The following is a 22,297-nucleotide window of genomic DNA, read 5'->3' as shown; positions in this document are numbered from 1 at the left end:
TATTGGTGGCGGTGGGTGAAATACTCTTTGCTGCTGCCTCTGCTGGCTATTTGGTATACCAGGGAGCTGCACTGTGGTCTGTGCCGTTGCCTTTGAGATATGCAAAAAAGCTTCAGGAATAAAAATTCTTTATGCTTGTAGCTCAGAGCAAGGCCAGAGACCCTGCTGGATGAACAGAGATCATTGGCTACATCAGGCAGGGTTCCTAAGACCCAGAGAGAAGCCTGAATATCCCAGGTCTTTTACATCATGATTTGGCATTTGCTTTCCTTCAGCAGATCTGGGTCCACAGCTACATTCCTGATTGACATCATCCCTTCTGTCGTCAATTCTTCTACACTTGTTCCCTGCAAAGGTGGTATGTCTGACTGGTTCCTTGTTTAGCTGTACCCCTTTTGCCATTTTGGTCTGTTGAATTGGGGTCAGGGATACTCATCAAGTTTTCTCATATTCCTAGCTTCAGGCAAGGGTCATCGGCCTGCTTCTTGGTTTTCCACTTACTTTTGGGGAGCTCTTTAGGATGCCTGAGATCTGCATAGTAATATGTTCCCTTTCAAAATCCTTGACTTGGTTTTGATTTGGTAGCTATTTTAAATAGATTCTGGGTTGAGGCTGTGGTGTTTTCTAGTATCACCAAAAATCGTTTTTTCTTTCTTTCTGTTTTTAATTGTTGTTTTCTCTGGTTTCAGAGAGTGAAGTGATGGGAGAACTGCCTTTGTATCTTTGTTTTAGCTTTCTTATGGCCCCCTAGTTGGCCTTTTAGTGGTTAGCTACCCCTCCTGTACAAAGAGATAGTTTAGCCTACTACCTTCATTTTCTCTGGATTAATTTTTTTCTGTCTTTATCTATAATTCTCGTTATCTCTTTAACATATGTACATATACTCAGATATACAATCTCACTCCAATCTAAGATCAGAGTAGAAAATATTTCTTATTTAGTATGAGGTAAGTAGTAAATACTTGCAGGTTAACAATGAAACACTCTGTGATTTGGTGGTGAAATGGAATAAGAGGAAATAAATAGCACAAAAATTTTTGCTGAGATTGACTTAAGTAGTGCTTTTTGAACTCCATCGCTGAAGCAGTCTTTTTCTCTTTCTTTAAATCTCTGTTACAGCTGATTACCTTGCAACTCAGATGTTGCCTAAATAAGGAACAGATTCTGGGAGCCTATTTAAATGGACTTACAATATCCTTTAAAGGACAATGAACTGTGATTTTTCAAGGTGTTTCTAAGATAAAAGAGATCCATTTCCATTCAATTGCTCTGATACTGCTGTTCAGAAAATATAAATAATAAAAAAGATATCTTGGATCTTTGCTGAATAGTTCTGTATTTTTTTTAATGTGAAATGAAATTTAGAAAAGTACTTTAAATCCTAAAATCATAGGACGCATTCCAAGGATGAGACCAAACATTTTGTCCGGAGCAACTGCAAAAGTGGAACTCCAACTACCTGAGATGGGAAAGACTGTAGGAGGTGCTGGTCAGAGGAAAATGACAAGAACTCTCTTTTGGACATGTTTTGTCTGAAGTGTTTATTAGACATGCATCCCAAAGAGACATATGAAGCAGGCAGTTGGCATACAGGGATCTAGAGTTCAATGGAGAAGTTGGACTGAAAATATAATTTGGGTGCCTTCAACTTACAGCCGGAATTCAAAGCATGAGTCTGGATGAGATCACAGTTGAGGATAAAATGTGAAAGAAAACAGAAGAAAGCCTTGGGCACACCCACCTGTAGAGTTTGAGAGATGAGGAGGGACCTTGTGATGAGATGGAGAAAGGCTAAAGGAAAACTAGGGGCATGGAGAATCCTCTTTCAGGGAAGAAAGAGTGACCAACTATGTGAAATGCTGCTAATAGGTCAGATAAACCAGGACTGAGAATTTCCTACTAGACTTAGCAATGCAGAGACCCTTGGAGATGTTGAGAAGAGCTGTTTTTATAAATTAATTATTTACACGTGTTTTTTTTTTTTTTTTTTAACACTGCTTAGGAACATTTTATTCACTTTAAAATAAATACTGTGCTGTAAAACTGTCCAGAACTAAAATCTGTATTATACAGTCGGGAGGTACAAAGAATGGCCAGCACAGTGTGTTTTGTTGGAGTAAACCATTCTAAGTCAAGAGAGAGGGATCTCTGTGTACACCAGGTACACACCTTGGGGGAAAACACATTCACATCAAGGAGAAACAACCTATTACAAGTAAGAAACAACCTATTACAAGTAAGAATTTCTTGAGATTAACAGAAGTGAAGAAAACTTAAATGTTGTAGGGCTCTACCATGTGCCCAGTTTCTGGCTTAACACCTGGTAGAGCGCGGTTGCTAAATAAAAATTTGCTGAAAGGATTTCAGGCACTAGAATTTACATATTTTACATGGTCTCCCATTTAAACAACCTCCTATCAATTTCCTTCTTCATTATCTTTAGTTCATTAATGAGTTATATATACTATAATTTACATAGTAAATCTATTAAAAACTTTCAATAGGTACAATTATGACATTTCATTAGGCTGGACTCTAAATCGCTTGGATGAGATTTATTTTGGAATCGCATTATCCAAGCAAAAAACACAATCAGTTCATGAGACACAACAGAAATGAAAGAAGTGAGACAATTATCTGCCTTAGAAGTTTATCAATAACCTCTTACATACACATACATATTCACAAATTGGTTGAGAGTCCTTTTATATGATCCTTTAGATGAGGTTCAGTGGCTGAGAACTCTACAATGAGACACATGGTCAGACAGAAATCATGACTGTCAATGATCTTTTCTTTCCCCAAACTTTATTATCCTTTAGTTGGGGAGAGAAAGAAGTCCATTTTCATCTGCTGTATCTATGATTTTACAGATCACTGGAGATTCAACCCCAAGGATATACTGACGGGAGTGAGGCTCTAGCATATATATATAGTAGCAGCATGAGGAGAATCTGATTCTTTATACTTTAGTTTTACAGTGACCTGTCTTGGTTTGTCAGTTATACCACAAATATCTCCATTCCCATAAAAATGTGACACCATCCTGACTGACTGGGTACCATCATTTTGAAGGTGATAGGCTCTCGCAGTATTCTTCTTAGCCCATTCAATATGCTCTTTTTGGTTCCATGTACCCACAACCACAGAGGTCTTCCCACTATCTTTGTCCTCATGATATTGATGTACATGTTTGCCATAGCAGAATTCATATTTCTACCAACCAACGCCCCCATGAAAGCAGTAAGAACCACTAAGGAACTCTTTTATGAGTTGGTCATCTGTCAAGTTGGATATGTGGGTTGTTCCAACAGTGAGCATAGGCTGAGAACCAACAGCAATGGGTTTGTGGATTGCTGGAAATCTCTCTTCTTTAGTTGATTGCAACTCTTCCTCTTTATTTCTCCTGAAAGGCACCCTTAGTATTTCTTCCTGCTGTTCCAATTGCCTCAGAGTGAGGGGTTTAAATGGTGATCCTGGCAGTGACTAGCAAAATATGTCATTCACAGGGGATGCTCTGAATCTATATTTAGGATGATTGCACAAGAGTGGTGTCAAAATGACAACTTCATATTCACAAGTTGTAACTTCAGCTACTGAAAGAATTTCATGCTTCAATTCAGGATGACATAGGTACATCACCGTACTTGACCTGGGCCCGTCCTTTTTCAAACTACAAGGTGTACCATTTCCCATTCCCACAGGATAGTAGGGTGTCATCTGACCTTCGATATTTTTAGTGGGAATCTCTTTTGATTTTTCGTTTTCATTTGCCTCTTGATCTTTTTCAGATAGAAGGTTCTTAGCCAACACATTCCCAAGGTAGTACTCGTGAATATTTACTTTCTGACCACTTTCTTTCTCTTCATGGTATTGTCGAATATGTTTTCCGTGACATACTTCATAAGTCCAGTAAGACTCAATTCTGTAGGAACAACTGCTTTGTTTAAATAGTGGCTCCAATAGCTCTCTTGGATTAGGGCCTTTATAATCCTTTTATTCTTCCTCATCCCCACTTGTCACAAGGGGCAGAATGCATTTACATTTTTCTTTATGTGTAGTTGTCATGATGACATAATTATCTTCTTTATACAAAACTCCAGTTATAGGCAGAGAGAACTCGGTGCCGGGCCAGTTGACTCGGAAAGGGATGTCATCGCTGAGCTGGAGGAGCGCTCGGCCACCGGATGCCTCTAGGAGGCCGCAGAGGACCAATAACACCGGCCCGCCTGGGACCAGACTACGCGCTCCGCCTCCTTCTTCCTCCATCCTCCGCTGCCGATTTCTCCAGCCACTGCCACAACCTCCTCTGCCCATAGAGGAGAGGAGGGGGAGGAGGAGGAGGAGGCGGCGGGACTACTAAGCACCCAGGCAGCCCGGGGCCCAACCGCCACCACATCTTCTGGAGAGCCGGGCAACGCCACCTTCCTACACATGTGTGGTTTTAATTAACATCTTCTCTTCCATGAATATCCAAGCATCATAGAAATGTTGTGTGTTCTTTGTTCAGCAGAATATTCATCATTTAGCATAAAAAGCACTTGTAAATATTTATTGAATGAGTGAATTCACTAAAGGTGACCCAATTTTAATCTTTATTTCAGATCTATTTCCGAGCTCCTATGTCATAGATTAAACATTCGATGGGGAGGGGGTGGAATTCTTCCTCTGGATTTACCAAAGCCATTGCCAATTATTAAGTGACTACTATGGACAAGCTCTGAGCTTGGCCTTGGAATTACAAAAGTAAACCAGATGCAATTATGCTCTTAAATAATTTTTTATAATTGGGGACACAGACAAATGAATGGAAATTTGAAGAGCCCTTGGATTAATGTAGTGATAAAAGTGAAGGAACTTTGTGCAGATGTGGAAGGAGTGCTGGGTGGGCCTAAGGGTGAAAGCAATGGGAGTGTTGGAAGGTGAAGACTTCTCAGAGGCCACATCTTTGAGCCTGGTAAATAGGCATCATCCAGATGAGGTCTCCGGAAAAGGCAAACCCCAGAGGAACATGTGCTAGATACGTGGGTGAGACTAGCTATATCCTCAAATAAATATTTCTTTGTTTGGTTTGAACCCATCCTTCCACTTCTATACCTTCCATTTCCTCTAGCTCTAGTCTAGGTTTTATATTCTTGGTTTGTCTTTCTTCTTTTCCTCTGTTCTCTCTCTTCCATCTCCTTATTTGTGGTTCAATCCTCTTTCCAGCAGAATGTTTTTTTCTCATTTCCTATCCAGAAACTTGTTTTTTCAATTTAACCTTGAGTTGAATCTGATTAACTTCCTCCATGTGCAACCCTAATAGGCACTGCCCAGATCTCATTCCTTCTCCATTCCTTCTCTTCTTTTCAGAGGGGACTGAGAGTCATCCCTTTTCTCTTTTCTCCTCCATCACTTCCTCAGAACTTTCTTCTCCAGTAAAATATAACTACTTGAACTTTTCTAAATTTACCATTCTGTTTAATGACTCTATCTTCTATGTCTACCTTGAGCTTCCTCCCAGCACACCTTCCCCTTCTCTGGTGACTTGAACTCATGCTATTTTGTAAGATAATATGCACATCATCTCAGCTGTAATGTATTATCAAGATAGGCCAAGTCAGGCTACAGTAACAAACAATATCAAAATCTATGTGACTAACACAAGTTTATCTCTTGCAATTGCAAGATCCTGCATGGATCTGGGAGACAATTTGGAGATGCTGTCCTTATTGTGCAGGCTCAACATCCCAGGATGTTTTAGTCTTAAAGCAACTCCACATCAACAAGTGCTTCCATGACCCTTGGGACAGGTAAAGAGAGCATGAAAAATTGTGCACTGGCTATTAAATGCTTCTGCCTGGAAGCGACACATGTTGCTGAAATGATCACATGTCAATGGCATGTGTCCATGCATATATTTACAGAGGAATGTGCGCAGAAGGAAAGGAGAGCCAGAAATCTTAGTGATTACCAGGAATGTCTGTGTGGTGGGATATGCTGGTAAACAGTATTATCCTGATGTTGTCACTCATCACCAGTAAGTTATGTAATAGTCAAATTACATAATTTCTTCTGCTTTTGTTCCTTCAGCTTTAGAATAGGGATAATAAGCTTAAAAGGGTCATTGTTAAGAGTTAAAGTGCTTAGAACAGTACTTAGAAGTAGCACAAGTTGAGTCATCAAAGAATTCTTACTGATTTTTGATATGAACTCTTCCTTGAGCTGCCTGCCTCGTCATCTCACAGCACAGAGTGAAACAGTTTTCCCCGTCTTCACTCCTCTTTGTATGCAACCATAGGTGGTTACCTTCATCTCACAGTTTATTTATTTAGATGAGATTGTGAGTTTCTTAAAACTAGGATTTTACCTGTTTAAGCTTATACCCTGGAATCTAGCACAGTGCTGGCACTCAATATATTTCACATGCATGAATGGATAAGTGAACAAAGGAATGAGTTTGTCATTTCAAAGCTCTGCACTAGGGAACAATAATGTTTAGGCTTATAAATGCCTCCTGCTTCCCGCCCCCACCCCCACCTCCATAGTCCAAATCCTTGATATTCTAGTTCCTAAACTGCTTCTGCATAATATATTGAAAGAATGGAAGCACTCTTGACCTGAATATTTATGCTTGCAGGTATGTTTTCCTCACTCAAGAACTCAACTACTTTGCTATTTGGTGTGATCCACAGATTAGCAGCCTCAGTGTCACCTGGGAGCTTGTTAGAAATAGAATTTCAGACCCACCCCAGACTTACCAAACCATAATCTGCATTTTGATCCCAGGTGATTTGTATGCATATTAAAATTTGAGAATCATTGTTCTATAACACTTACGAAAGCTGCCAGAATGAGCTCATGTGCCTCCCCATGCACGTGACTGAGAGTTAGGGACTGAGAGAAAGCAGTTTTGGTCAACTGTGTTCATTATGTTTGATTTATTACTGAAGAAAAGAACTTGCTTTCAACTGGTCTAATATTAGCAGAACATACTTAGTATGGGAACTCATGGATTTAGAAATCCTTTGTTCAGGAAGTTAAGGGGTTTGTCAGTTAATTTAATTAGTGTTAATTGACTTATTTCCTTGTCACTGAACATAAAAAGCATACCTGAGAGAATGGAGGTAGAAAGTTATGGAAGTAACAGGTGCTTTTGTCAGATGGTTTTATGACATGTGAAGTTGAGCTATTTCTTCTGTAAACTAGCCGATCTTAATATTATAGAAGACTTTATATGTGTTCTTTGCTACTTGAGAAAGCGATCAGGCAGCTGGGCTTCATGTATGTCCATAAAGTGGATGGTAATCTTTATCCTGGATAAAGACCTTCATTTTTTTTTTTAAAGTACTCACAAAGTACATCCCCTGCTGTAAGCATCTTTCATGTGAATGACTGAGAGTGATGCTTGATACCTGTAATGATTCAAGGCAGAGACGGGGCATGCCACAGCTGGTTCACACATGAGTGAGGAACAATAGGGAAGCCAATAGAATCTAGTCAAGGCACGATTTGGTGCTGCATAAAAGTTTCTATTTCAGGAACCATCAAATGACAAATTTTACAGAAAGTCCTATTTCATGACCTGCCTTGAAGTTCTACAGTAGAAGGAAACCTCCCATCATCCCTCATAATGAGTAATACAGTTCAGCATAGTAAATGTTAGTGCAGGGTTATATGGGGGAATTTCCTTTCTATGTGAAAAATGGCCAGAAAATTTCCCATAATTTCAGAATGCTTTTGGTTAAAGGAGCTAGTTCAGAATACTGATATGATTATATAGAAATATGGTCCATAGCTTTTTAATAGCAGACTGTGCCCAAGAATCAACAGGACAGGTTTGATTCCAGAAATTGCTATCTTGTTCTTAGTAGTAGCTGTATATTTCTGGCCTGCTGAGATTGCTATGTTCATTTTGGTTTTCTCACAGATAAAAAGTCGTTAAAAGATTTATTGGATAATATATTCATAAACAAGTGGTAAACATCTGATATTATCTATCACATGAAGAAACACTTGCTGATTTTTATCATATTTTTGTTACCTCCTTAGCAAATTTCCTAAAAACTGGATCAAACATAAAAGAAACATTTACCAAGAGATACTATTGCATCTTTTTAGCAATCATAACAAACAGTTTGCATAGCTATTTTAACTTGTTTTGATGGATTAATTGGTACCTATGACAAAGATTTCTTGCATAGTCAATTGTTTTGTAAGGTTATCATGAACAATCTATGGAAAACAGCTTTGTGCTATGAGAAAGATCAGGAATTAACAACAAAATAGCTGAATGGAGATATAGAACATTTTATATTCAAGTGTTTAACAGAATAGTTCCACATTCTTTTCTCAATGGCATGGCACTAAATATATATATGATTTTTATAAAATCAAATGCATCATGCTCATGAATAGTCCTTTATATACATTGTCATGCTCCTGTAGTTGCCAATCTATCACAGTGCCTCAAAAGCAGAGTTTGTTTTCTCATCTCTGTTGCTACATGAACAATGTAACACTCAGGTGACTTTAAAACTTGACAGATAAATGAAGCTTCAAAAGCATTTGGCCATTTAATGACTAAATATCAATGATAAGTGAGTGAAAAGACCCAGCATAGCCAAAATCATTAAAAAAATAAAATTGAAGGAAGTTTACTTCCTGATTTGAAAATTTACTATAAAGATACAGATAATAAGTGTGTGGTATTGGTGTAAGGATAAACATATAGAAAAATGTTACAGAATTGAGAATCTGGAAATAAACCCTTATATTTATGGTTAAATTGATATTCCACCAAGGAGGCAAGACAATTCAACAGGAAGAAAAATGTCTTTGCAACAAATTATGGTGGAAAAATTGGATATACATGTGTAAAAAGATAGAGTAGGCTCTTACATCACACTATACACAAGATTTAATTCAAGTGGATCAGATATATAGGCGGAAGAGCTGAAAAAATCTTTTAGAAGAAAAGATAGGAGACAATTTTTGAGTTAGGCAAAGATTTCTTGGACATGACACCAAAAGCATGATCCATAAAAGAAAACAATAACAAAGTGGACCTCATCAAATTTCAAAACTTTTGTGCTTCAAAAGACATCATTATGAAAATGGAAACAAACCAGAAACAAGGAGAAAATGTTTGCAAATCATGTATCTGATAAAGGATGTGTATACAGAATATACAAACAACTCTTACACCTTCAGAATAAAAAGACAAACAGCCAAGTTAAAAATAGGCAAAATATTTGGATAGACATTTAGCCAAAGAAGATATATGAATGGTTAGCAAGCATATGAAAAGATTATCAACATCATTCATCATTAGAGAAATGCAAACTAAAACTATAGTGAAATACCATTTCATACCCATTGGAATGGTTCTATTAAAAAAGACAACAAATATTGTCAAGGATGTGGGGAATCAGAAAGCCTTCTGCATTGCTGGTGAGAATGTAAAATGGTATAGCTAATTTGAAAACAGATTGGCAGTTTCTTATAAAATTAAACATAAATTTATCAAACATTCCAGCAATTCCACACCCAGCCATCCACCCTTGATAAGTAAAAGCATATATCGATGTTAAAAAAATTGCATGTAAATGTTCATAACGTTGTTATACATAATAGTTAAAGAGTGGAAATAGTGCAAATGCCCGTCAACTGATGAATAGAGAAAACGTATATTCATACAATGGAATACTATTTAGCAATTAAAAAGAAATGAAATACTGATAATGACACAACATGAATGAACCTCATAAACATTATGCTAAGTGAAAAAAGTCATACTCCAAAATGCGTGACTGTATTTATATAAAATGTATTTATATAAAATGACTGTATTTATATAAAATATATACTGAAGGCAAGTATACAAAAATACAAAGTAGAATACTGGCTGCTTGAGGCATGAACGTCGTGTAAAGACAGGGATTAACAGGTAATTCACATGAGGGATGTTATTAGTGGGATGAAAATATTCTAAAATTGGATTATAATGATTCAGTAAATTCACTAAAAATTCACTAAAGTGAATTTTGTAAATGACTCAGTAAATTCACTAAAAATCAGTGAACTATAGACTTAAAATGGGTGAATTATATATATATGTAAATCACACCTCCTTAAATTTGTTGAAAAATGGTAAATGAATGATTAAAACAAATAAAATCTAGGTCTTTATGTCATCTTGATATCCAGTTGGGTTTATTCTTGTTAGAACTTGCATGTAATCTCAGTATTACTACTCCTGATGGTCGCCGACATCCATCAGAACACATGTCTACTTACCAACAAACTAGCTCTTTATTTGCAGATGGATGTGGACCCAGGGCAGATTATACCCTCTACAGATAGAAGAGGAATAGAACCTTCCTAAACCACAGCTAATTATCATTTCCAACTGCTGATGGAACTGAAACACCCTCCTCCCCTAATTATCTCCTGTTCATATTTCAAATTTTACTTTAATCATGCATCCTCAAGGAATTCTACCTTCTGGATTATGCGTGTTTGTCTGCCTTCACATTCATAAACCAGTCCTTTTGCTTCACTGACCACCTGCTGTTTAGATTTTTGCTTTGTTCTGGGCAGTGATGCCATTTGTTACATTATGTTTAGCATAGTAATTCTCCGAAATAGTCTGATAAAGGACTGATTAAATACAATTACATGAGACTTTGTTAAAAATGTAGATTTCTGTGTATTACCTGTAAGACTCCTGGTGAGTGGATTAGAAATAAGTAATTTTGACAAGCTCCAATGATGCTCCCATGTATGTAGTATGTAGACCACATACTGTTTTTGAGACACAGAGATAACATTGCTGAGGATAGAATCCATCAGGGTATTATTTAATGTAACTTTATTTTGGCATATTTTAAATATCATATGATTTACCTGTTTAAAGCATACAGTTCATTTAATTTTTATTAAATTAGCCAGGTTGTGCAATCATCACAATAAATCAGTTTTAGAACATTCCCATCACCCTGATAATATTTCTCATATCCATTTGCTGTTAATCTCCATTTCTATCCCATATAGCCTGCCCTAGGCAACCACTAATCTACTTTCTGTTTCTATAGGTTTTCCTTTTCTGAACATTAAAAAAAAAAAAAAAAAACGATGGATTTATACAATATGTGCTCTCTTCTGTCTGGCTTCTTTTGCTTGACAGTTTGTTGTTTAAGAACTAAATGTCAGTGATAAGTGAGACCCAGAATAGCCACATCATGACATGTATCATGGGCTCATTCCTTGTTATTGTTAAATAGTGTTCCATTATGTGGGTATACTATATTTTGTCAATCCATTTATCAGTTGATGGACATTTAAGTTGTTTCCAATTTTTGGCCATTATGAATAATACTGATATAAATATTCATGTGTGAATCTTTGTACAGATACACATTTTCTTCTTTTCTTGGACAGATATCTAAGAGTGGTTATAGTAAATTTATATAACATTATAAGAAACGGCCAAACTGTTTTCAGATCAGCTGTATATATATTTTTTTACATTTTACATATATATATATATTTATTTTACGTTCCCTTTCCGATTCTCCACATTCTAGCCACCACCCAGTTCTAGAGCCAGTTCAAATTACTACTCTGCCACTTGTAAGCCTTGAGACTTTGGGCATTTATTTTTCACTTGTGCATATCCACTTGTCCAAGAATCGTTTGTTAATAAAGCAAATAAATTTTATATATAAAAAAGAATATGTCTGTCCTTATGCCAATACCATGCTGTTTGATAATTATAGTTTTATATTAAGCTTTGAAATTGGGAAGCCTAACTTCCCAATTTGTTCTTTTCAAAATTGTTTTGGCTCCCTAGGTCCTTTGCAATTCCATATACATTTTAGGCCAATGTGAAAATAGTACATACTACACATTTCTCATCCCTTTCTGCAAAAAAAAAAAAAAAAAGACCTAGTGGAATTTTCATAGGTATTGTGCTGAATCTATAGATTGTGTTGATCTATAGATCAGTTTGGGAAGAATTTCCATCTTAACACTTATGAGTATTCCCATTCAAGTAGATGGAATGTCTTTCTAATCATTTAGAAATTAATTTCCCCTCAGTATTGTTTATGATTTTTAGTATATAAGCCTTCCACTACTTTTATTAAATTTATTCCTATGTATTATATATTTTTTAAAATCCCACCACAGAACCTGAGATCTATCATGATCAAAGATGATTTAAACTGTATACCCAGATATTAACAGTGTTTATGTCTGACAGTGTAATAAGTGTAATTTTATTTTTAAATGCTTGTCCATATTTTCCAAATTTTCCAGAAGGTTCATGAATCTCTTTTTAAGTTGCTGATGCCCCAAAACATAATAAATCATGAATATAAGAAAAATATATGAGATAGAAAACCTTAACCATAATAATTAAAGCTATTATATACTATACTCCTACTATATATCAGGAATTTTTCCTAAGAACTTTACATGTATCAGCTCATTTAATTTTGTCAATGGATTCATGAATTATCTCTATTTTCATGCCTATTTTATTGATATGGAAACCGAGTCACAAAATAATTAAGGTACTTGTCCAAAATCTCAAGGCTTACCAAAGGGCTTTGAACTGGCTCTAGATCCCAAGCTCTTAACCACTGAAAATTGGAATAAAATCCATAAAAATATAAATAATAAATATCTCTGGTAGGTTAAGGTAGATCTTTTAATTAAAATGCTTTTTTGAATTTTCTAAATGAGTGTTAATACTTTTATGACTAGGAAACAAATATTTAAAAGTAGCACAAAATAATTCAGTGGTAGACTATACTACGTGGGATACTTTTGCTTACCTTATAGATCTTCATTAAACTCAGTCACCAGTAGTTAACCCAATGAGTAAAATCATTTTATCTTTCTCTACGAATACCTATTCTATTACTATAATCAAAATTTTACACTTAAATCTTGCATTACTTTATCCAAATCACAGGCCAATCCAGTAGCAATTTCAGTAACATAATAAAAAGAAATGCACATTCACATATTCAATAAATATAATATAAATAAGGAAAGCAGAGGGAATAAAGTTATTTTTAAAAGGTTATTTTAAAAAGGACATACAACTTATTTTCTTTCACTCATGCACCATTAAATAGATTCCTATGTAATGTTTAAATTGACATTTTCACTCAGGCTTCTTCTGTTTTTGTGTCTTGTTAGTGAACAGGCTTTTTAATGTCCCAAAGTCATAAAATCATTAGAAGAACCTTGCACACTATAATTAAAAATTGCTATCCCTTTAACAGTTTTGCTCAGCAAAGACATAGGTCACAGTGTCTTTTGGAGACACTGCTCTTGAGATGGGAATAAAAGATTTTGACCTTTTATTGCAGCATTCATGAGTTGGAGGAACTTCATTTATTTTAGGTAAAGAGCAAATGGAGCATTGCCTGTTTTTAGTAATTCAAGAAGGACTGGAGTCACCTACAACTTGCCAGTCAATAGTTGTTTCTAATGTCATCCATTTAGGAAACTATTGTACTTGTCTTTAAAACATCAGTGGCTCTTAGCTAGCAATTTGAACACACACACACAAACACACGGACACACATGTATGTACACAACCATATGATTATAGTCCTGTCACTGATGAACTATAGTCATAAAGAACACAACCTTTATGTGTGAAAGTCGTCTTCCTCCTCTTCCAACAGGACATATTTTTCAAAACTGAGAAATCATTTAAAAATTGACTCTTAAATGTAAAATAATTAGAGCTCTGGGACTCCATCTAGTTCAATGTTTAAGTGTGAAAAAAATGGCTTAGGGTCTATTTGATATTAAATGAGCTCTATAATAGCACAATCATATTGGCTGACCCAGCTTGCTCATATATAAAATGAAGTCCATGGATAATCTCTGCACTTACTTTCATTTTAGAAGAAAAAAATTCAGATAATAATTAAAAACTTATAAAAGATTTTGCCAATTCTACATTGGTCACTAAGTCACATTTTATTTATTTATTTATTTATTTATTTATTTATTTATTTATTGACAGAGAGAGACACAGGGAGAGAGGGAACAGAAGCAGGGGGAGTGGGAGAGGGAGAGGCAGGCTTCCCGCTGAGTAGGGAGCCCGATGCGGGGCTCGATCCCAGGACCCTGGGATCACTACCTGAGTCGAAGGCAGACGGTTAATGACTGAGCCACCCAGGCGCCCCACTAAGTCACATTTTAAAGCCATATGTAAGTGCTTGGAAAGCTAAGTTCCCTCGCTGGTTTGATTAGACCACATGGAATCATGAACACCTAAAAATTATGTAAGTTCATGAGGTGTTTGAATTGTCTTGAGTCTATATAGGTCTGAGGAGAAGCAAATCTTAGTGTGGCAAGTTTAGTTACTAGGGTTCGCAACTGCCCTCTTAACAATCGATACAAATTTTTGCATAATTAGCCCAGCTGCAATAATCCATCGATCATGATGACAAGCTGCAAAGAATCAAAGCCATTGATGTCGCCTGCTGTTGCGGCACACTTAGTTAACCGTGTGCGCACCTGGTTGTAAACACCAGGTTATATGGAGTCCACCATGTGGTTTGCTTCTGCATTGAAAAAGACTGTGGCTAACAGTTAAAAAGGGATTTCAGAACAAATAGAAATGTCTGTTTTTAAGGGTTTGATAAAACATGGGGTGAGCTTGGGAGCAGAGCTATGTGAGGGGCCCAAATTTCCTATTATTGCTGGTCAAAAAGACAAAATCAATTAATGCCTCTCCTAGTCAGGACCTCCTTAAAAGAAAAAAGAATGACTTAGGGATGGTGGTGATAGCGGGGGAGACAATGTGTTGATTTTAAAAATCAGCATGGAAAGAGAAATTCTGAGTGATATTAATAACTTGTGAAAATTATGTAATTTCAGAAGGCCAACCTGGGAGCAATCCAAAGTTTATTTTTAGAATCAGATGTGTCAGACGCATTTACAAAAAACCAATTTCCTAACTCATCAAAGATAGAAACCTTGGAACTATATGCTGGATACCTAATCTCCAAAAAAAATATGTTATGGTTGTTTTAGAACACATGCCTATTTTATTGGTGGCACGAGTAACAATTCAAAAAAATCTCAAATAGAATAAAACAGAACTCTCTACCCATACTATGTTCAACCTGATATAAACTATGTACAAGACGAAGAATAAAATCCTGTAATGGACCAGCTGTTAGGGAGACTCAGCATAGTAGGACAAAGCTAACATTTCCTATGAGATCTTTTTTAAATTTTCTCTGACCAGTATAGAAAGGTCATGGAGTAGTGAGGGTAAATGTGATGTTTCTGTGATTCACTGATAGAAAAAAAATCTTTATGAAATCTAATTATGTACAGAAAGAAGCTATATAATTTATTTTGTACTAGATTCTTCAGAAAAATCTTAAGTTCAAATATAAAGACTCCAGAGCCAAGTAGTTTGGAAGAAAAGAGGTCAGCTAATGTAAATCTGGTTAACTGGGGATGACTGATCAGCATAATTAATATTTTGGGGGAATGAAAGGAAATATTTGAATCAGAAAAAGTATTCTGTCTTATGGAATGAATAAGTCTCAGGAATAAAAGGCACAGCATGAGGAATATAGTCAATGGTACTGTAATAGCGTTGCGTAGTGACAGACGGGAGCTACACTTGTGATGAGCACAACATAATGTGCAGAGACGTTGAATCACTATGTTGTACACCTGAAACTAATTAACATTGTGTGTCAGCTATAGTCAAAGAAATAAAATAATAAAATAAAATTACAAAACAAAAAAAGAGGAAAAAAGAAAAAGAAGGTAACAGTATACTGTTTTGCACATGTACCTGAATTAAAAGGAAGATTCAAGGTATTATTTACTTCCCAGATATGAACTTTGTAAATATTAATACTATTGTTGGTAAGTTTGAAAGAGATGATACAGACCTTTTTCAAAATTTGGATTCTATTTGGCAATCTATTTAGATTGATGCCGTTAAAATTCTTTTTTTTGCCATTAAAAATTCTTAATTGTTTTATCATAAGAGTCAATGCAAGGTGTCCAAACTGACTGCATTCGGATCTGATAGAGTCATAGGCTCTTCTCTGGGGCAGGCACTCCGAAGAAGACAGCAGCAGGAACAGGAAAAGTTCAATCTAGCAAGCAAAACGCTACATGTAAAGAGTATGACAAGGAAAAGCAGGTAACAGTACTCCAGGAAAGTGGTTCATATCGGGGAGCAGTTTTAATACCAAAAAATGGAGGAGGGGGATGATATTTGCCTAATAGTTAGCAAGGGACAATCAAGGAGCAGTCAGGATAGAGACGTGGCAAGATCGGCAGGTTGGCATCAGGAAATCGTGTCAGCAGGTAGCAGAGTTCCAATCACAGGAAGCTTCCCCCCCCCCCCAAAAGACTGTGGTGGATATTGCAGACTGGATTTCTCAAAATCGATTCCCACCTCTTTCTAGTGTGGCTTCCTATACTGCAGGGGCTAGTGAGCTAAATCTACATTTCCCACACTTCTGAAAGTGATTTACGTTCTGTCACCCAAATGCCTTTACATAAGACTTAAATCCAGAACTGAAATAAGAGCGGAGGGGAACATGATATGAGGCTCCTGTTTTTGCCGGTGCAGATTGAAGTGAAAGTGCTTTGATCTTGAGCTAGCAGCTATCACCAGGACTTCTTGATCCATCAGCCCACTTCCTGAATGTGGCCAGGGCAACAGCCGTTCTGAATCATGACTTAAGATTTCTTTTCCTGGAAGATCAGACTACAGTCTCTTCAGTTTATAAACAATTTAATAAGCCATTTAATCCCCAATAAAACAAATTACTTTCCACGGACACCATATAGAGTAGGTCTTGTTCTCTATAATTGAACCGTCCCAGGCTGTTGCGGTGGCAAGCAACCATCTCTCAAGTAGTGAAATTCTGAGGGATGCCGGGGTGGCTCAGTAAGTTAAGCATCTGCCTTTGGCTCAGGTCATGATCCCGGGGTCCTGGGATCGAGTCCCACATTGGACTCCTTGCTCAGTGAGAAGCCTGCTTCTCCCTTTCCCTCTGCCACTCCCCCTGCTCGTGCCTGCACGTGCTCTCTCTCTCACTCACTCTCTGGCAAATAAAGAAATAAAGTATTTTAAAAAAAGAAGTGAAATTCTGAGATACGTTAGCTCACCCATTTGAATCGAAGGCAGCTAAGAATCTGTTGGTATCATAAAATAGACACTGGTACTTACTTATGGTGTATGAACTGAAACCATCACCTGGGGTTGTTCCAAATAAGGAGCCTATCAATGATGATGTTCTGGTGGTGAAAGAGAGGCTGGTCATGATGAGAAGAATAAAGAATGCAAGGACTGTTGTGACTGTGTGGTGTAGATTTTTCTATCTGTTCCAGAGAACTTAAAGGAAAAATGATAATATAAAGTTTAAAGTGTTCTGCCTAAGGTAAGTTCAGAGGATTGAGGAACTTCCAGGCCTGCCTGCAGGCTCTCTTCTGTCTTGTGGCTGCTGAACTGACAGAGCCCAAAGATAGAACCAGAGCCCGATCCTTCAAGTTTCTGAGCTGCAACACAGTGTGGATTCACAGACTTCACGTTTCTTATGTGAACACGAGGGCATTTATCAGAAAGAATAGGGCCAGGAAAACTGAAATAGGGCATTTGGCAGACTCCTATGTCTCTGAGTACCTTAAAAGCCCACATTCCACCAGATATTCCTTGAAAGCAGAGGCAAACTTGTTTCTTGTTTTATGAGGCTGTTCTTCTCTTGCCAGAGGGCCTTGTGATGACTGGAGGGAAGTAAGTCGGCAGTTGTCAGCTCTCTGTGTGTCTACACCCCAACGTTGTCTTCAGAGCCGTAGCTAGAATCAATCCCAGCATGCTGGTGTGGTGGCAAATACAAAGTCAAAGCTGGAGGGAAAAGATTTATACAACAAAAAGAATCAACCAGATTTTGCTCATGTGTGATGGCAAAAACCTGCAGTATGCGTGGAATGGATTCCGAGGGTGTCAGACTAAGAAGAGAGAAGAATAATTTTAGAGCAGGTTGATTATTTTGCATTGGGTGCCTTGCCAGGGATTCTGGATTCAATATGCTCACTTGAGCAGCTCAGAATGTTTGACAGAAATGTGGGTATGGTGGTAACCAGTGCTTAAGCTATGTTACCAAAAATTTCTGGGGATAATGTAGACAAATGGATGTAAAGATAAGGAAATATTAGGGTATATTTATTTTTTTAATTTCTTTTAAGATTCTATTTATTTGAGGGAGAGAGAGAGTGTGCAGAGGGAGAAGGAGAAGCAGACCCTCGCTGAGTAGGGAGCCCAATGAGGGGCTCGATCTCAGGGCCCTGAGATCATGACCTGAGCCTAAGGCAGATGCTTAACCAACTGAGCTACCCAGGCACCCCTTCTTATAATTTTTTTAAATGAATTTCTTTCTTTCTTTCTTTCTTTCTTTTTTAATTAATGAGAGAGAGAAAGCACAAGTGGGGGGAGGGGCAGAGGGAGAGGGAGAAGCAGGCTCCCTGCTCAGCAGGGAGACTCGATCCCAGGACCCTGGGATCATGACCTGAGGCGAAGGCAAATGCTTAACCGACTGAGCCACCCAGGTGCCCAGGGTATATTTATGATGTGCAAATCACTCATCTATATCTAGTTATGTCTCATGAGAGAGCATAAAGGGCACTTTTATACAGTGAGGAACTGTCTTCATAAGGAAATACCTTGAGAATTGCCAGAGTGGCTGTCTTCTGCAAGACAGACCTGATGATGGGAGCTGCTACTAAAGGAAAGGACTCCTGATTTCTCTGGGGGTGATGGGTCCCAGATGGCAAAAGTACAAGAGACAGCACAATGATAGTACCCAAGACAGAGGCAAATGGGTGTGGTTACCCTAACTGGCAGCAGGGCTGAGGTGATATCGCAGGATCTGTCAGGGATAGGACTGGAAGAAATGTGCAGAAACTTTATCATCCTCCTTGATCTGTATAAACTGAAACTAACGCAAATTCTGGGTGACCTGAATAACTCTAATTATGAGTTATAGCCCTTTTGCAGTTCATAGGCCCACAGCCCATACATGAATGAGCAAGCACCCTATGATAGTGCCATGACCACTGTTCCTACTAATCCCCTGAAAAGGACCTGCAGTCATCTCTTAGGAAAATGGCTATGTCCAGGAGAATCTTTGTAGGATTATTGACATGGGCTCTAGCTACTGTTCATTCCAGAGGACCCAGAATGCTGTTGAAACCCACTACAGAGAGGAGACTTCCTGAAGCTCAGGGACTATCAGTGGAGATTTGGTCTAGATTTCCTGCACAGTGAGTCAACAGGGACCTATTAGTGAATAATTCTGTGGTTACCTTCCTCGTTTTCCTAGGTACAGTTGGAATAGACTTGTTGGAACAGACTCTGCCTGTTGGCTTCCTGGCCTATGGAGTAAAGGCTCTGGACCCGCAAAAAGGAAGCCTCTGTGTTAAGGTGTTGCCGTTACAGTCAAGCTGAAAAATGCCATGTACCGGAAGGGGTTGTAGAGATGAATGTTACTATCGAACACTTGAGAAAGGCAGGAATAATCATTTTTTTTACCTTCCCAAATGCCCCCACGTCCTCATTAAGCTCTCCTGTTTGACCAGTGAGAAGATAGGTGGGTTTTGGGAACAATATTCAAGGCCTATCGGAAACTTAGTGAGAGGGTGATTCCAATAGAAGCTGCTCTTTTATATGTGGTTTATTTTCTGAAGCCAGTCAACACAGACTCTGATTCTTGATATGGAATTGTTAAGTTGGCAAATGCTTTTTCTAAATTAAATACCCCAATAAGGAGAGCCCACAAAAGCAGTTTCCTTTTAAACAGAAGGGGCAGCAATGGACTGGGGACTAGATCAACTCTTGGGCTCTGTGGTAATTTGGTTCAAGGATTGGCAAACTTTTCCTGTAAAGGGCCAAATAGTGAATATTTTAGGCTTTGTAGGCCACACGCAGCCTCTTTTTGCGTATTCTTCTTCCTCTTTCTTTTTTTAAAAAAACAGCCTGACAAATAAAAACCATTCTCAGTTTGCAAGCTTTACAGAAACAGGCTGCAAGTCAGCTGCAGCCTCTAGACCATAGTTTGCTGGCTTCCGATTGGGCTCCTGGGCTCCCTAGTTTCCTCACCCATCCCCAGGATATCATGTCGCTCCAGTACATGTAGAACACTATAATTGTGGACACGGTGAACAGAAAGTAGACGGGGATGTCCTGGTAAGACATGTCCCACAAATTTCAGTGACCCGTTTCCAAGACACAGAGACAATTTTTCAAAAACTTGTTTTTAATTCTGGATTTCAGAAACAAGAAAAATCCGAGTCAGGACAACTGGACACAGGCTCTGAGAAGGATGCACGGTAAGTGTATCTTGAAGCGGGCCCCTCCGATGTGGTGTGGCTGTCCTCAAATCCTTCCCAACAAGGGCCTTTGGAACTGAGAAATGGCTGAGCCTGCATCAAGGTGTCAGATGGCTCCAAATGCAAGGAGAGAGAGAATACAGTGGCTGGGAACCAGGAGACTTGATGAAATAGGTCTTTGGAATATTGATTTTGAGCGTCTTTTACCACTAAGTCATTTTGATTGGGGGTATTGTCTGACCTTGAGATAGAAGCAAGTCAAAATTTGACTTTAATTTTATTCCTCAGATTTCCGAGGGGAAAAAAAAAAAAGAAGAAGAATGTACCTATAGGTAATATAAAAATAGCCATGTTCCAAGGGAATTTTAAAGAAAGAAACATTTCGAGATTGCTGAAAACCATATAATGGTGTAATTGTGCAAGCAAAGATGACTTTTTTTATTCATTGTAAGGACAGTGTAAATTGGTTTGTGTATAATAAAAAGTTAGCCTTTCATCAATACTTGGATAAATAAACTGCGACATCCCTGGAATGTGATTATCAAGGGACCAACAAGCTGTGGTTTACTATTTCACGTAGTATGCTTTCTCTTTTGGAACTAATAAAAGCCACAACTACATGCTTTATTATAAAAAGCAGAACTAAAACTGGCAAGTGTTTTCCTTATTTTAGAAAGACAGAGCTCAACAGTAAATCACATATTAGGAAATTGACCTGGACAGTAAGAGATTTGACTTTCTTGCTGCCATCTTGCCATGTGGTTTGTAGTGCTGACAAGTATTTGAATATCTTTCTCTGATTTCACGACCTTTAGCAGAAACATATTTCGCTGTATGTATGTACGTTTTCATCAAATGCTGTTTTCTTCCATATTTGAATGTGCATTTGTTTCACTAAGGATTTTTACTGGCCTGGTGCCCAGTGTCTCTCTCTCAATCTGCAATCCTCCCAGTGACCTGCGCTCAGAAATAATGCTACACTGTCCTTTATATTCTATAGAGAAGTATGGACACCTGGTCTAAGGCTAGTCTGACCATACGTGAGTCAGCGACACATGATGGGCCTGCTGCAAGAGGCTCTCTTCCTTTTTTTTTAAGATTTTATTTATTTGACAGACAGATACATAGCAAGAGAGGGAACACAAGCAGGGGGAGTGGGAGAGGGAGAAGCAGGCTTCCTGCGGAGCAGGGAGCCCGACGTGGGGCTGGATCCCAGGACCCCGGGATCATGACCTGAGCCGAAGGCAGACGCTTAACGACTGAGCCACCCAGGCGCCCCAAGAGGCTCTCTTCTTAATAGGAGGCAGATTAATTGCCCCAGTCAATCTGATGCTAGCCTTTGCAATTTGGACTGATGAGAATATAGAAGGTCATTCAACTAGCAGTAGAAGGAGAAAGGGGGAACTTCCAAAAAGAAGCATAGACAATAAAAATTGCTGAGAAGTATTACTGATCAAAGGGAAGGATTCAGAAGCAACACAGACTGTGGTTCTGAATGGCAGTGTCCTCCAAGTTTTCTTTGTCCCTCCATTCATAGCCGTCCAGTATAAGGTGATCAGGACCCCAGTAGTAGCAATGCCAGGGGCTTCTCTCGCAGAAAAAAAATGAGAGATACCAAGAGAGGAAAACACCAGACAGGCCAACACCATACATTACTAGTATTTCATGTCTGCCCAGTGTACTTCTGTTTTTTATAACTATCACCCAAATGTGTGTGGCTTTTCCAGGCTTTGGGGGTCATATCTCTCTGCAACAAATAGTTAAAGAATAGTTGGAGCTAGTATTCCATTTGATTTTTGGAAGTCCAGTATTTTTTTGATCCAAAGAATGCTTATATGTTCTACCAATTTGTTCTGGTTTGCAGAGTCCCTTCAACTATTTATCTTCTGATTCTAACTCCAGGCTGGCTTCTCCACAT

At 38.0% G+C, this 22,297-nt stretch overlaps 1 pseudogene; it reads right to left on the bottom strand.

Annotated features, from left to right (window-relative positions):
• Positions 1-2,748: 2,748 nt before the first annotated feature.
• On the bottom strand, positions 2,749-4,317 carry LOC113925000 (annotated as a pseudogene).
• Positions 4,318-22,297: the final 17,980 nt, after the last annotated feature.

This window comes from Zalophus californianus, chromosome 2 (assembly GCF_009762305.2).
Source record: "Zalophus californianus isolate mZalCal1 chromosome 2, mZalCal1.pri.v2, whole genome shotgun sequence".
NCBI lineage: Eukaryota > Metazoa > Chordata > Mammalia > Carnivora > Otariidae > Zalophus > Zalophus californianus.
The sequence above is the reverse complement of the archived record's forward strand: the minus strand, read 5'-3'. Positions and strand labels throughout refer to the sequence as shown.